We start from the raw sequence: 14,718 nt of genomic DNA, 5'->3' as shown, positions 1-14,718 counted from the left end.
GCCTAAAAGATTAGGCTGATGTCCCTCCCTGTCAACAGGGGAGGAATGCTGTTGTCAAGATTTTCCCAAAGCAGCCTCTACTATAATGGAATTAGGTGCCAGATGTTGGAACAAGAACTCAGCGTCTGCCTCTTGGATCTTATATAATACCTCTAAATGTTTGGATGTAGATAAGGGGCTTTTCCACAACTGTGTGATCACTCAACAATGCAGGCAGCATTGGAATCGATGCTGGCCGAGCTGAATCTGTATTTACTGCCAGTAATGTACTGGCAAATTCAGAAGTGCAGGGTCCCTTTGTGACAGTCACAGCCACGCCTCCTCACAGCAACACCCCCTTCTAAGGTTATACAACCTTTTAAGATATACAGCCTTCAACTGGGATCCAAAAACAGTGCAGCTGAGAGTAAGGCAGTAGTATTGCAATTGGATGTCTGAGAAAAAATGCAGGGGTGTTGAAATCTTTTTCACCCCACCCCCACCCACTCACCCACTCAAACACAAACATTTTAGGTTTTCAAAATATGATACTCTATGGAAGCTTCACCCTCTCAACTCAGCCGTCATGGACAGATCCCTTCTCATTTAAACAGCCCCCTTGCACACTCCCTTAGCACCCCAACATTACCCATTAGCCTTCCCTAAGCTCCTTCATTATATCTCCTCCTCCAACAGAAACATCCACACACCAAGCTGGATTGAACCACACACACGTGCGCACACACACACACACACACACAGTGGTGTAGTGGTAAATTTGGAAATGCAGCTCACTGTGACAGTCTCCAAGGGCAGTCCAAGAATTTCAGGCAGCTGTGTCGATCCATATCAACAAACCAGTTCTAGGAGTTTTCAGCTCCACCAGGAGCATGTCTTTGGTAAAGCGAATAGGTCTTAACTGCCCATTCCAGACCAAGTCATCCCAAATACTTTGCATTCCAACATGGAACAATATATTGTTGCTTGGAAAATTTATTCCCCCCACAGCTACAGTGAGGAACGCAGCTAAGCTCAGAGGGAACAGGGAATTCTGAGGGGGATGGCGGATGACATCAGAGTCCCTGCTAATGAAAAAGTGCCAGGGCTGTGTCCCAGCGAGCCCTGCCTCCACTACACCACTGTTTACTGCATCAAATACCGGATCCTGCACTGAAGGAGCTGCTTGCTGTGTCAATAAACCCAAAGACTGATCCATCCTAAGAATCTGTGCAGAAAACTGTCCCAGATCCTCTGATGGGGAAATAACCTCTTGCATCGCCACCGCTACATCAGGGGAGGAGACAGAAGATTGACAAGAAGAGAGTGATGTGGACTCAGACAAGTAATCACAGGAGATTCTGATGGCTGTGTCAGAGCAATCAGCCACTTTCCTGATACAGTCTCTGATACCGACTGGCACTTACATCACATTACATCATGTGATGTAATATCTGATAACTCCTTCAAAAGAAATGCTGACTGAGGAGGAGAATGTATAGAGTCAACAAGTCGTGGTGTTTGAGACAAAGGTGGGACAGCATCCAACAGTACCGGTGCCCACACTTCTGCTCCATCCTCGCCACATTCCCTAATGGTATTGAAGGGTTGGTGCTTGTCAGCTACAACCCCAGGAGGTGGATTGCAGGTTCTAGAGATCAAAGGTGGGGCAAGGAAGATACCCTCATTGTTAGGTGGTATTGATATTGTCACTGATGGTCGCTGATAATAGTGTTCCTCTTCTGGATACTTCCACTGCTAATAATGTTGATCCTGATAGGTATTGGGATAGATGGCATTGTAGAAGTCCCAATCCGACCGACGAACCCATCCTGGTGGAGAACGAGATTGATCCTGAGGGTAGCAATAGGGAGGTGGATATCCATGGGCAGAAAACATCAAAAATAATGAGTTTGGTGATCCATGTCTGTCCTGAACAGACAGTCTCCACTGAACACAGGAGGAGGCGCTGGCAAGAGATCTCGTATCTCGCCTTCCTACGTCAAAGCGTCAGGACGGGTGTCCAACTCCGGTGCTGAAGACGGCTGTGGAGAAACCAGCAGGGCTTGAACCCAAGGAGCCGACGGCTGTCGAATCTGATAATCAGAAGATGGATCTGGAGAGTTGTGAGTGCCTTGGACTGAAGAGGGCTCTCTCACAACAGATTCAGATACATTTGGTCAATCCCGACCTTCCTCAGTAAAGTTCTTAGAGGATTTCCTCTTTTTCTTCTTGGGCTCAGCCCCTCCCATACTGGTCTGCTTAGAACTCAGCCTTTTTTGTCAGTTTTTTGGCTAAGGTTATGGCCAAAGATCGACTGGGTGTCAGTGGCAAGTTAGCTGTGTTGGGAGCATGCTGGACAGGGTGCTGAGGAGAATCACACCCTATCTGTGGAATCTTGGAAATGGGTGCTGCCTCTGTCAGTTGAGCTGATGATAATGGGGCTGAGGGCTCTTTTGACATAGCAGAATCTTTGTTGTCAACCAATTCAAGTGCCTTTCGCCAAAGTACTGCCTTTATCCTATCTGAGCGATTGCACCTCGCTTGTTTGGAGAAGGCTTGGCAACTGGGGCATGATTCTACTACATGCCCTTCTCCTAGGCAAAACAGGCATAAAGAGTGGCCATCTGACTGAGGTAGCTTACTCCCGCGCTGCACACATTTCCTAAAGGGGGCCCTGAGGGCCATACACCCTTGCGGGTGATCAGAAGATCACAGTAAATAGAAGAAACAAAATTCAAACAATGAGAGAAAAAATGATGAAAGGAAAGAAAAATCAAACAATAAGAATAAAACGCCAAATACAACGCTCAGACAAACTGATCGAACGAGAAGTTTCCCTACGAGGCTGCTGCTATGGAGGTCAAAAGAGAACTGAGGGAATAGGTGGGAACCCTTAGGGACATGAGCAGTGGATGGTGGGGAGGGTTCCCGCCTAAAATGCCTTAGCTACAGAAGTTTTTCCCGAACTGAGGCTCCGCGCAGGCGCAGAGCCCATATGTGTGATGCACAGAGACCACGAAGAAGAACAGGATACTTCCAGGGCCAATACAGACATTACTTGAAATCCATATCTAGCAGTGATGTTGTTTTCATTTTAACTCTAGAGTAGGCTCAGAGGAACTGATCCAAATCATAAAAGCCCCCCTGACCCCCACACTAGGGTCTTGATCCAGATTGGACCCCCTGCAGCTACTGTAGATTAAGCATGAAAAAAAGACATAGCTGTTAGATTACATGTCTATTTTGGCCCCCAGCTGAAGCTCTTATTGTATAATTTCCATGGCTCATTCACAGAATTTTATTGGGGGTGGGGTGTCCAGATACTACTTTGAACTTGTAACCCTTCCGTGTTTTCCCACCATTTCCAACTTTTTTCTCTTCTCAAAAATCCTATTGAGGGAAAAATAGAACACCACCACAATGTCTTTGGATTAGTAGTGCTAGGAGCCTTCCATCTGGAAGTGTCCTTAAGAATCTTGCCCTGCTATAGCACTTTGAACCTCTAGCTAAATTAGCAGCATACTTTTGGGCAGAAGCCAACCAAAACTAAGCGCTTTGTTTTCTGTTGGAGGAGTTTATGCATATGCCATTGAGACATGCAGCTTGGTTCTATACTTATTTGGGAGTAAGGCCCACTGACCTCAGTGTGACCTCCACGTGAGCAAGTGCATAGCCTTAAGTGTTTAAACTTTTGCTGGATTGTGTCCTTTGTGTTTATCTTCTTACATAGCTGATATTGGGTTAGATCCAGCCTTAGTCATACTGAGGGAAGACCCATTGAAATCCAAGGCATGACTAACGATTTTCATAGATTTCAGTGGGTCTGCTCTCAGTATGAACATAAGAACAGCCACGCTGGATCAGACCAAGGGTCTATCTAGTCCAGCGTTCTGTTCACAGTGGTCAGCCAGCTGCTTGTGGGAAGCTCACAAGTAGAACGTAAGTGCAATATTACCCTCCCACTAGTGGTTCCCAGGAACTAGTGTACACAGACACACTGTCTCTGATACTGGATATAGCATATAGCCATCAGGACTAGTAGCCATTGATAGCCTTCTCCTCCATGAATTTGTCCAATCCCCTTAAAACCATTCAAACTGGAGGCTATCACTACATCTTGTGGTAGCAAATTCCACAGTTTAACTCTTTACTGTGTGAAGAAGTACCTCCTTTTATCCGTCTTGAATCTCCCAATAGGATGATCCCAAATTCTAGTATTATGAGAGGGGGAGAAAAATGTCTCCCTATCCATGACTAAGGCTGGATCCAATTAATTATGTTTTATTCTGTTTTCCCTGAATAAACAATTTATTTTCTGTAAAATTACCCAGTTTATGTTTACAAAGGATTATTAAAAATCTCTGGCTAATAGTGTGCCTTATCCACATTATTTATTAACAATATTTATATGCCTCCCAGTAACAAAGATCTCAGGGCAACTTACAGAAACACAGAAAATACAATGATATACCATTAAAATATAATATAAATCAGCATAACAACTTCAGCAGCAGATTTTTAAAAATAGATCAATTACAACTAGGGATGGACAAAAAGGACTTACCTCGTCCCGCAGCTTGCTTTGCGGTGGGGGGGAGGCGCTTCACTTCTCCCCCCGAAGTTCAGGCGAGGGGGGGAGGCGCCCCGCCTCGCCCAGCCAAAATTCAGGCTGGGGGGGGAGGCGCCCCATCCCTCGCCGGCGAAATTCAGGCCGGGGAGGAGCGCCCCGTCTCCCCGGCTGCGAAAAAAAAAAAGTACAGAAAAAAACCACACACACCCATGATAGGCTACGTGACGATTTACGTAGCCTATCACGGCTAGATTTCCAAAGTCAGCTGTGATAGGCTACGTAAATCGTCACGTAGCCTATCACGGGTGACTTTAGGGGAAAAAAAAAAGCGTGTACGCAAATGGCAGCGCCCCATGGGTGCCGCCATTTGCATTCCTTATTTGGACAGTGGTAGCCTACGTAAAGATTTACGTAGACTACGGCGAAAATAAGGGCAACGCAAATAGCGTTCCAAAATAAGGAACGCAAATGGCGGCGCCCATGGGGCGCTGCCATTTGCGTACGCGCTTTTTTTTTTTCCAAAGTCACCCGTGATAGGCTACATGACGATTTACGTAGCCTATCACGGCTGACTTTGGAAATCTAGCCGTGATAGGCTACGTAAATCGTCACGTAGCCTATCACGGGTGTGTGTGTGTGTTTTTTTTAACTTTTTTATTTTGTAACGGCGGCGGCGGCGGCCAGTCGGGAGACTGGCCGCCGAAACGCCGCCGGGACCCGCCGCCGAGAGGGACATTCGCCGAAGGTAAGTCCCATCCCGGGGGGGGGGGCAGCGGAGAATTTCCCCACCAATTTCGGGGGGCCGAATGCATCGGCACTCGGCCTCCCGAAGATTCGTGGAGAAATTCTCCGCCATCCCTGATTACAACTTTGGAAAACTCTCAAACCCTGAAAGAGGCTGGGGCCAGATATGTTGTAGGTAAATGTCATAGACCTAGAGTCTGATCTAGTCTGGTCAACATGCTTCTCAATCAGAGATGCCTAGTTAAAACAAAACAGGAGTACCCTTAACTTACACGCATTCATTTTATGGGCTCCTTATCTAATATAGTGACCTCTCTAATTCCATAATTTTTCCCTTCAGGAATAGTAGTATGTCCAAGCACGTAACATCTTAAATGTTAGTTAATAACCAGCATCGAGTCCAACCCACTGCTCGATGCAGGAAGCCTGATTTCCAGGCAGGCTCCCATCCAAGTACTAACCAGGGCTGATCCTGCTTAGCTTACAAAATCAGGCGCATCCAGTCCTTTACTCAATATCTTTATGATGAAGTCCTGTTATTCTGTTTGACCTTACTGTCTTGCTCCATATGTTCAGCCTCAAGTAAATTCTGTTCCCAAACAATATAGGGAACTAAAATGATGCCCTGGAGGTAGCTGCCCTCCATTTGTAAGCCCTGATAACCTACTTTTCAAGGCAATGCTTGTCTTTCCCCATTCTCAGCTATTTGACTTAACCTTTGTCCTTTCTTGAAAACTCCCTAAAGCTGATTGAGTCATCCCATTTTCCCTTTTTAAATAATTAGCAGAACATTAGTCTTTTTTACCACCCTGGGGAACTTCTCGAGTACTCTAACACTGGTTAAAAATCAAACCAAAGCAGTTTTACAGCCTGTTTCTATCTAATCACTTTGCCATCTAATCCTAAATATGTTTACTTGAAATAAGCCCTACTGGACTCAGTGGGACCTATTTACCTGTAAGTATAGCTGGGATTGACAGCTGTATGGGTGAACATTTTAAGTGCGTAATGGGATCTCTGTTGATGCTGAGTAAAAGTGCTAGACTGTATAACAGGGATGTAGAAACTAAGGCCTGGGGACAAATCCAGCCCACCAGAAAATGAGAAACATCTAGGGATGTACGAAAGTCACTTAACTTTAACGAAATTTGATTCGTGGTGGGGGGGAGGCGCTCCGTCCCTCCCCCCGAAATTCTGGCCGGGGGGGGAGACGCTCTGTCCCTCCCCCCCCCCCGAAATTCTGGCCGGGGGGGGAGGTGCTCCATCCCTCCACCCCCGAATCCTGGCCAGCCAGGCCCGCAAATGGCGGCGGCCATAGCCGCCGCCGTTTGTGTCCCTGCAGTCAGCCGTGATAGGCTACGTAAATGTTTACGTAGCCTATCACGGCTGAGTAAAACAAAAAACCCCGCGCGTACGCAAATGGTGGCGCCCATGGTTTTTTTTTTTTACTCAGCCGTGATAGGCTACGTAAACATTTATGTAGCCTATCACGGTATTTTTTAAAAATCTAGCCGTGATAGGCTACGTAAATCTTTACGTAGCCTATCACGTTTTGTTGTTGGGTTTTTTTTACTGGAAATGGCGGTGGCAGCAGCCGATTGGAAGACAGGTCGCCGGAGCCGCCGAACCGCCGCCGGGAGGATTCGCCCAAGGTAAGTCCCGTCCCGGGGGGGTGGCAGACCGTTTCGCCACCAATTTCGGGGGGCCGAATGCGCTGGCATTTGGCCTCCCCGAGATTCGTGGCGAAATTCTCTGACATCCCTAGAAACATCGGAGGTAAATTCCAGGCAAAAATGGGTATGATCAAAAACAAAAATGGCAAGGACCTAACAGAAGCAGAAGAGATCAAGAATAGGTGGCAAGAATATATGGAAGATCTGTATAGGAAGGATAATAATATCAGGGATAGATTTGATGGTGTGGTCAGTGAGCTAGAGCCAGACATCCTAAAGAGTGAGGTTGAATGGGCGTTAAGAAGCATTGCTAATAACAAGGCAGCAGGAGACGACGATATCCCAGCCGAACTGTTTAAAATCTTGCAAGATGATGCTGTCAAGGTGATGCATGCCATATGCCAGCAAATTTGGAAAACACAAGAATGGCCATCAGATTGGAAAAAATCAATCCCCATACCAAAAAAGGGAAACACTAAAGAATGTTCAAACTATCGAACAATGGCACTTATTTCACATTCCAGTAAGGTCATGCTCAAGATCTTGCAAGGTAGACTCCAACAATTCATGGAACGAGAATTGCCAGATGTACAAGGTGCGTTTACAAAAGGCAGAGGAACTAGAGACCAAATTACCAATATCCACTGGATAATGGAGAAAGCCAGGGAGTTTCAGAAAAACATCTACTTCTGTTGTATTGTCTATACTAAAGCCTTTGACTGTGTGGATCATAACAAACTGTGGCAGGTTCTTGGGGGTATGGGGATACCAAGTCATCTTGTCTGCCTCCTGAGGAATCTGTATAACGACCAAGTAGCAACAGTAAGAACAGACCACGGAACAATGGACTGGTTTAAGATTGGTTCAGCTGGGATACCATCATCTCCTGCTGCCTTGTTATTAGCAGTGCTTCTTAAGGCCCATTCAACCTCACTCTTCAGGATGTCTGGCTCTAGCTCACTGACTACACCGTCAAATCTATCCCCGATATTATTATCCTTCCTATACAGATCTTCTGTATATTCTTGCCACCTTTTCTTGATCTCTTATGCCTCTGTTAGGTCCTTGCCATCTTTGTTTTTAATCATACTCATTTTTGCCTGGAATTTACCTCCGATGTTTCTAATTTTCTGGAAGAGGTCTCTTGTCCTTCCTATTCTATTCTTCCGCTTTCGTGCATTGCTTGTTTAAAAATAATTCCTGATCTCTTCTGGCTAACCTCTGGAATTTTGCATTTAATTGGGCATATCTCCCCCTATCACTGTTGCCTTTTGCTTTCCTTCTTTCTTGGGCTGCTTCCAGTGTCTCAGCAGACAGCCATCTTGCCTTCTTGGTTTTCTTTTCCTTTGGGACGTTTTTTGTTGCCGCCTCCTGAACAATGTTGCGAACTTCTGTCCATAGTTCTTCCGGGACCCTATCTACTAAATCTAGTCCCTTCAATCTATTCTTCACCTCCACTGCATATTCATGAGGAATATTAGTGAGCTCATATCTAACTGCTCTGTGGGTCTTCCCTATTCTCTTTAGTCTGATTCTAAATTGTGCAATAAGAAGTTCATGATCTGAACTATAATCAGCTCCAGGTCTTGTTTTTACCAACTGTATAGATGTCCTCCACCTTTGGCTACAAAGGATGTAGTCAGTCTGATTTCGGTGTCGACTGTCTGGTGAAGTCCATGTATAAAGTTGTCTCTTAGTTTGTTGGAAGAGAGTGTTTGTTATGCACAGTGAGTTGTCTTGGCAAAATTCTATCAGCCTATGTCCTGCTTCATTTTGTTCTCCCAGACCATGCTTGCCTGTAATTCCAGGTGTCGTTTGACTACCCACCTTAGCATTCCAGTCTCCTGTAATGAAAATAACATCTTTTTTTGGCGTACTATCCAGTAGGTGCTGCAGATCCTCATAGAACCGATCTACTTCTGCTTCTTCAGCATCTGTGGTTGAGGCGTATATTTGGATCACTGTGATGTTAAATGGCTTACCCTGAATTCGACTTGAGATCATTCTGTCATTTTTTGGATTGTATCCAAGCACTGCTTTAGCCACTTTATTATGAATTATGAAGGCTACTCCATTTCTTCTGTGGTCCTCTTGTCCACAGTAGTAGGTCTGGTGGTCATTTGATGTGAAGTGGCCCATTCCAGTCCATTTCAGTTCACTGACACCCAAAATGTCTATATTTAATCTTGACATCTCCCCAATAACCACATCCAATTTGCCCTGGCTCATAGATCTTACATTCCAGGTCGCTATGGTATGTTGATCTTTAGAACATTGGATTCGTCGTTCACCACCAGCACCATCGGCTGCTAGCCGTCCTTTCGGCTTTGAGCTAGCTGCATCATCACATCTGGGGCTAGTTGAACTTATCCTCTGTTCCTCCCCAGTAGCATTTTGACCAACTTCCGACCTGGGAGTCCCATCTTCCGATGGTATACCGACATATCTCTGGTTGTACTGATCCATTTAGTTTTCATGGCAAGAATACTGGGGTGGGTTGCCGTTTCCTTCCCCAGGAATCGTATTTAGTCTGACCTCTCTGTCATGACCTTCCCGTCTTGGGTGTCCCTTCACAGTTTAGCTCATGATGTCATTGAGGTGCTCAAGCTCCAGCACCACGACAAGGTAATGATCTCCTTTGCGAAAATACCCGTGGACAAAACACGGTGCATACTAATCACCCCATGGTAGCCCAGGCAGCCTTGGTTTCCCCCATTACTGCAGTTGTCCCAGAGACGCCATTTCAGGCTTCCATTGATTTCATTGCTCCTCACCTAGCACCACGGATGGGTGTATCACCCAGATCTAGCCATGTTGCAGTTGACCTTGTGGAAGATAGGATAGGTCATGATGGGATCCTACCAGCTGGATTGTCGCGAGTATTTCAATGTAGGAAGCCAGCAACATGCACATCTTATTCTGGGAAGTGGAAGTCTTTCTCTGCATTCACAAATGACAGGAACTTTGACCCCCTCAAATGTGATATTCATCAAATTTTGTTATTTTTACTCGACTGGTTTGAAAAAAGGTCTCTGTTTATCGTTGCTTCGTGCTTATCTAGAGGCAATTTCTGCTTTTAACCCTTCTGTTGAGGGATTTTCCATTTTTCACATCTGTTAGCAAAGAAGTTTTTCAGGGGTGTTCAGAACTTAGCTCCTCCAATTCGTTCCTCCTTACCGACATGGAGCCTGTCGGTAGTGTTAAAAGTTTTGTCCTCAAAACCTTTTGAAGGTTTACGTCTATTATCATGGAAAGTGGCATTCTTAGTGGCAATCACATCGGCCAGGAGGGCTAGTGAGTTGTGTGCTCTCCATGTGGATACTCCATACCTGGTTTTTCATAAGGACAAGGTAGTCTTGCATCCTGACATAGCATTTACACCAAAAGTTCTGTCTGAGTTCCACCTTAATCAAGATATCGTCCTGCCAGTTTTTTCCTCATCACTGGCTAGTTCTGTGGAAGTGGCCTTGCATGAGTTGGAGATTCGGAGAGCCTTGGCATTCTATAAATCTAGGATGGAGTCGTTCCATAAGTCTCCCTGCTTGTTTGTACGTTATGCTGGACACTGCAAGGGATTGCCACTTTCCTCTCAGCATTTTTCATCATGGGTTGATAACACCATAACACTGGCATATCAGATCGCTGGGCTGGATCTGTCTACACCAGTTCGTGGACACTCAACCAAGGCAGTTGCCACCTCAACTGCTTTTGACAGAGGGATAGGTCTACCAGAGCTGTGCCGAGCCATGACTTGGTCTACTCCATCCACATTTATCCAGCGCTATTGATTGGATGTAAGATCTAGAGTGGATGCAACGTTCAGACATGCAGTGCTCTCCTCGATACTTACCTAGGACGCTGACCCACCCCCGGTAAGTCAGCTGTCTAGTTGCCCATATGTGTGATGCACAGAGACCACAAAGAAGAAAGGCGGGTTGCTTACCTGTAACTAGTTGTTCAAGTGGTCATCTTGAATTCACACAACCCACCCGCCATCCCCACTTCGGTGTCAGTGTTCTTTTTCAGCAGGTGTTGTTATTGGTTTTCTCTCTCTTCAGAGGCTGCTTGGTCAGTCTCAAGAACTAAGGGAATAGGCGGGAACCCTTATGCGCAATGGATGGGGCGGGGGGAGTTCCCGCCTAAAACGCTATAGAAGTTTTTCCTGAATTGAGGCTCCGCACAGGCGCAGAGCCCATATGTGTGAATGTACAGATGACCACTAGAAGAGCTACAGTTACAGGTAAGCAACCTGTCTTTGTTACACTTTTCAAGAGAAGTTGATCATCCATTGGCAGGTGCATCTTATGATCGGCGGAAGAGCAAAACAAACTTCTGTCTCTCAGTACTTGGGCAAGTTGAAATCCAAACAGGTAACCTTCCTATTGTTGTTCCCAAGCAAGAATCCCAATGTCCTTTCTAGAGGGAAAACTAATATTGGGTATAGCTATTTGCTAATGACATGACATAATAGGTGATTTATTTATCAAAACCAAAACAACCAAAAACATCCTGGTTGCATTTCAGGTTCAACAAAGATGTGTTGCCACAAGGATAGGAGGCCAGTGGGGATTGATTTACACTTGGCAAGAAATGTTTACAGATGTAAAATCTGTCTTATGCAGCCTTTTAGACAAAGATTCAGGGAGTTGTCCTCTAACCCTTCTTTGCTTTTCCTGAGCTGGTGCCGTACTCTATTGTTCCTCTCCCAACTCCACAAAGCTGTAGAGAGAGCCAGGATGGGCAACCACCATGCGTTATTTTGGGGAAAAAACTAGGGCAGACAAATGCCCATTAACAGAAAGATCTATGTTCACCACCACACTGCAGTGGGAAAACAGGTACATGGACTGATTCCAGGGTGTTTTAAAGCAGACATGCCTGCCAAAGGGGAACAGTAGTGCAGCTAGGTAATTTTAGACCCTGGACGTAACCTTGTTGGGCCTCTCTTTATATGGTCATGTGTATTACTTTGTTGTGAAGCACACAGCTAACGCTTCTCTACCCCCCCATTGTCATTCTATGCTATACAACTGCTTCTACATTCCTTATATGTTAGAACAATAACAACAAAACTGCTTGCCTGATTAAAACACATACTCTGAACACATGCAGGTTTGTATTGTAAACTTGCCTGAATCATAGCACCATCATGGTTACAAGGATAAATGGAGTGTGCTTCTGTTGCCCTGATGCCCTCATAACCTGCTGCTCTCAGGGTGATCATTGGGGCTGGGGCTGGGTAGATGGACTTTGGTCTGAAATTCCAGCCCTAGGTGCACCACTGTGTGGGACTCCTCATGTAAAGTGATCATGCTGCTTGCTTGCTATCCCACTAGTCATGAGATCTTTACAGGGATACTGTGGTCTTGCTCTGTCATTCAGGAAAAAATGCTATAGAAAAATGAATGTTCAGAGGCAGGGAATTCACTAATTCATTCTGAAGATTTATACCTTGCCTTTCAACTAAGTTATTCTCAAGATAGGTAATAACACAACCACCACCCAAAAAGCTTGCACGTACATTCCCAGTAACAGCCTTTATTCCCCTGGCTGATCCATGAGACCACAGTGTGCTTCTCCAGCTCTGCAGTCCTAGAGCAATTGCCATTTGGAGCAGAGTCAGTGTTCTTTCTGGCAGGGATGGAGGAACTAATCTCCATGCAGCTGTGGCTCCTCTGGCTGATGGATGGGCCCAGGTAGATCTCCCCCTTGGCATGATGTTCTTCCTAGGAGAGACAGGGTGCAGCCTCCCAGTGACTCTAGGTCCCGTGCAGAGGCCAGAGTGTGCTTCAGCTGTACAGTGTCAGGGAATCAATAATGAGTAATCCTATATGGTGACATGCTTAAGACCTTGTCTTTATTTTCTCCCCTTAAGAAAGGTGGAAATCGCTTATTAAATGTGCTTGGGGAGAATTTCTGATGGCTTGGAGCTCTGTAAAACCAAGTGTCAAACACATGAAAATAGGAAACAGCAGATTCCTAAGTGTATCTGATTTACTCTTCTATCTTGCTTCTAGGGATGGACGAAAGTCCCTTACCTGATCCCGACGCTTGCTTAGTGGTGGTGGGGAGGCGCTCCGTCTCTCCCCCTGAAATTCTGGATTGGGGAGGAGGTGCCCCGTCCCTCCCCGCCGAAATTCTGGCCGGGGGGGAGGCTCCCCGTCCCTCCCCGCTGAAATTCTGGTGGGGGGGAGGCGCCCCATCCCTCCGGCCGCGAAACTGCGTCTCCTGCCGGGACGCAAATGGTGGCAGCCGTAGCCGCCACCGTTTGCGTCCCTGCAGTCAGCCGTGATAGGCTACGTAAATGTTTACGTAGCCTATCACAGCTGACTTTAAAAAAAAAAAGCGCATACGCAAATGGCGCCCATGGGCGCCACCATTTGCGTTCCTTATTTTAGCACGTGTAGCCTACGTAAACATTTACGTAGACTACGGCGAAAATAAGGGCAAATAGCATTGCCCTTATTTTCGCCATAGTCTACGTAAATGTTTACGTAGACTACATGTGCCAAAATAAGTAACGCAAATGGCGGCGCCCATGGATGCCGCCATTTGCGCACGCGCTTTTTTTTTTTTAAGTCAGCCATGATAGGCTACGTAAACATTTACGTAGCCTATCACGGTGTTTTTTAGAAATCTAGCCGTGATAGGCTACGTAAATCTTTACGTAGCCTATCACGTTTGTTTGTTGTTTTTTACTTGGAAATGGCGGCGGTGGCAGCCGGTCGGAAGACCAGCCGCCGGAGCTGCCACCAGAGCCAGGAGGATTTGCCCAAGGTAAGTCCCGTCCCGGGGGGGGGGGGGGGGGAGACCGTTTCTCCACCAATTTTGGGGGGCTGAATGCGCTGGCATTCGGCCTCCCCGAGATTCCTGGAGAAATTCTCTGACATCCCTACTTGCTTCGCATAACAGTTTCCCTCACCACACCCACTCCACTCCCATTTATTTATTTATTTATCCATCCATCCATTATCTTCACTGGCTGCATTGTGCATCTGATAAAAGTGGGCTTTGGTTCATGAAAGTTTATGCTACAATATATGTGCTAGACTTTACGGTGCCACAAAACTCCGTTGATTTTCTGCCAGTCCGTAAGAAGATTACAAGGACAGTGCTGGGTCATATCAATCATGTCCATCTCTCCACGTTGTCTTGCCTCAGACAATGACCAATAACAGAAGCCACAGGAGGAGTGAGTTAATGTTGAAATGTTTCATTCTCTGCCAGCTTCTGTCTGTCTGTCACAAAGATACAGGCATATTTTGTATCTACATACGTCTATTTGCACTAATGGGGATTGTTGGGTTGGCACTTTGCCTTCTGGTCCATTCAAGACACTTAGGCAATGATCCAGAGGCTCAGTGCCATGATTGCAGCTGGGGCTTTCCCACTGTCAGCTATGGAACACTTTGTACTTTGGGGACTTGCCTTTCATAACTGGCTGGGAGACCTCTTTGTCTACATCTTGCCTCATGACAGCTTCTGTTCCTATATGAAATACACATGATCGGGCCAGAGATGTAAGTGTTATTTCTCAGGGGCATATAAAGAGTCTGGAGGCACTACATTCAGAAAATTAGGTTCCTTTCTAGCACACAGATTCACTAGTAAAACTTTCAGCTCATTTCTCCACATCATTCTTTCTAATAGCAAACTCAGCTGGTGAGTGCCAAAAGGATTGTAGCCAAAACAGGGCCACTGAGAAACAAGCAGCAAGTATCACCATGCTTGGGGGAAGCCCAAGGTTTGCGG

Source organism: Heloderma suspectum, chromosome 1 (genome assembly GCF_057233095.1).
Source record: "Heloderma suspectum isolate Gila_16-S chromosome 1, 16-S_ref, whole genome shotgun sequence".
Lineage (NCBI taxonomy): Eukaryota > Metazoa > Chordata > Lepidosauria > Squamata > Helodermatidae > Heloderma > Heloderma suspectum.
This window is presented reverse-complemented; position numbering follows the sequence as displayed.